Below are 2,475 nucleotides of genomic sequence, written 5' to 3'. Positions count from 1 at the left end.
TTGGTGGTTTTCAGACTGCAGTAAAGAATAAGTTATGTTTGACGTGAAATGCCGCACTCCATCTCAGGCCAAGGACACAGGGCAGAGTCTCTGGAATGCAGCCCACTTTCCTTCCCTTACCACACTACTTAAAAGCTGATTCCATTTCGGGCGTATCCATGCAGCCTCAGGGCATGACCCAGCCCCAGTCTACACCTAGATTTTGAATACACCAGCCTTGGACTGGATTCATGGGGCTCAGGCTCGCCCAGGACTTTAGGAAGAAGGCAAAAGCTTAGAAGACCACAGTGGGCACAGGTGAGCTCCCAGCTACACGCCCCAGGACTGCATCCAGGAGTGGGCAGGTCTTTCCCGTCTCAGACAGTCAGACCTGAGCCAGCCCTACACGAGGACCCAGAGCTCAGAGGCATCAGAACAGGCCTGTGCTCACATCAGGCTCTGAGTCTCCCTGAGGTTTGTAATTAACTCCTGGGGGGAATGGGCATGGTCTGCTTTGTAAGGGACCTTGGCATGAAGCTTAAGGAAATACATCATATTGTCATCACTGCAATATTACAGGAATTGCAGCTGCTGAATGCTTCTCCCTATGGCTGCGGACCTGGAGCCTTTATAAAGTGAGCGAGCACACCGTCCTGTCCAGTCTCAGCTGGGAAGCCAGCCAGCCATGAGGGTCTACTACCTTCTCTTTGCGTCGTTCTTCTTGTTCTTGCTGCCTGTTCCAGGTAAGAAGCGCTGGGAAATGACAGGCTGAATGGATTGAGAATTGGTTAGTCAGAGTCAGCCCTCTCCATTCATTTGGGAATTTTAGATAAAGGAGATTTATTGCTTGGGAATTAGACATTACCAGCTTTTCTTTTTTTTTTTCTTGACAAAGGCCATCAAGAACCTCAAAGTATGGTCTCAATCCCTTCTGATTCACTCTTAAGAGACTAATCATCTCGCAAACCATGCCTCCATGGGAGGACTGTTATACATGTTCATGAGAGAGGAAGAAAGTGATTTAAATCTTTATTTATTTATTTATTTTAAAATCTTAATACAACAGGAGAAAAGGAACTTAACCTGAGGACAGAAGCACAGGTTCCCTTTTATTAGCTTAGCAGTCGGAGGTAGAGTCTTTAGGCCTCTTAGGGACCCGGGGGACCATAGTGGCCCCTGCCTCCCAGGTGTCAGTTCACAAAGGGGCTGCCACGGTCACACCACTTTCTCAGCTGAGTCAAACCCACAGAATCATTGTTAGTAGCTAGCCCCACCTTCTTCTTCACTCCAGATGGTAAACAAAGAGGAAAAAGACATACAAGAACAGAAAATGGCAACAGATAACTTATTAGAGAGATTTCAAAAGCCTTGGACCTGCACCTCAGCCTTCCTGAAACGTTCCGTGTGCTCCATTTCTTCACCGCAGGCAATGGCGGAATCATAAGCGGGTTACAAAGGTATTACTGCAGAAGAAGAAGCGGCCAGTGTGCTCTGATCGGCTGCCTTCCAAATGAGGAACAGATAGGCCGCTGTTCCCTGAGTGGCCGAAAAATGCTGCCGGAAGAAGAAATGAAAAATCCAGAAACAGGAGAAAGTTGCATAGTGTGAAAATGCCTCCTTGAAGACTCCAGAAGTCAAATCAAAGACTTTTTACAAAATTTAAAAGCTTGATTATTATCATGATTATTTTTTAACATTCTGTTCATTGTGCTGCTTGTTACCAAATAGGCAACTTAAAAAGTGTTAATGACTCCCCTTTAATTCAAATAAAGTATAATCCCTAGAGGAAGCCACAAGAGGCTCTCAACTGATGTTCCAAAGATTGTCAGATTTTATTCCTCTTTCATAACTTTTACCCCACAGTGACACTGGACCACTTATTCTTTCTGAAACACTTCCTTTGCCTTCTGTCACCCATCTGAGCTGTGCAGTCTGTCCATCTGTCATAGCATCTCCCCAGCAAATCCATCTCTGAAACTTCAGGGCATCCCTGAGGGTCTTTCCAAGTCCTCCTGAGCACTTTACAGCTCAGAGACACTGGATCCTGGCTCCTCCTCGACCTTGCCTTCAGCTTTCCTCTCACTCTTGCCTCTGTTCTGACTGACCTCAGGCCTGGATAAAATCTCTCCTCCAGCTATGTCTCCAAACTCATCTTTCAGGGGCACCTCAAATTCTACCTCCTTCTTAAAAACACACATTTGTTTCCCCAACAAATATGATCTTTCCTTTCAAAAGGGTTCTGATCTGAGTGGTCCATCTATGACTCCTGCTTGATTTTTACATTCACTACATTTGCATATTTCCACTCTTCATATTTGGCTGCAGGATTTTGAAGGGCACTTCATCATTTAATCACTCCCGGCCCAATTGTTTTCACACAAAAGCTGCTCAACAAGTGTTTATTGTGACCCCATGGACTGGGACCCACCAGGCTCCTCTGTCCATAAGATTCTTCAGGGAAAAATACTGGAGTGGGTTGCCATGTCCTCCCTTATG

At 45.8% G+C, this 2,475-nt stretch overlaps 1 pseudogene; it reads left to right on the top strand.

Annotated features, from left to right (window-relative positions):
- The first annotated feature begins 236 nt into the window (after positions 1-236).
- On the top strand, positions 237-1,552 carry LOC122687807 (annotated as a pseudogene).
- The last annotated feature ends 923 nt before the right edge of the window (positions 1,553-2,475 follow it).

Source organism: Cervus elaphus, chromosome 32 (assembly GCF_910594005.1).
Source record: "Cervus elaphus chromosome 32, mCerEla1.1, whole genome shotgun sequence".
Taxonomy (NCBI): domain Eukaryota; kingdom Metazoa; phylum Chordata; class Mammalia; order Artiodactyla; family Cervidae; genus Cervus; species Cervus elaphus.
The sequence above is the reverse complement of the archived record's forward strand: the minus strand, read 5'-3'. Positions and strand labels throughout refer to the sequence as shown.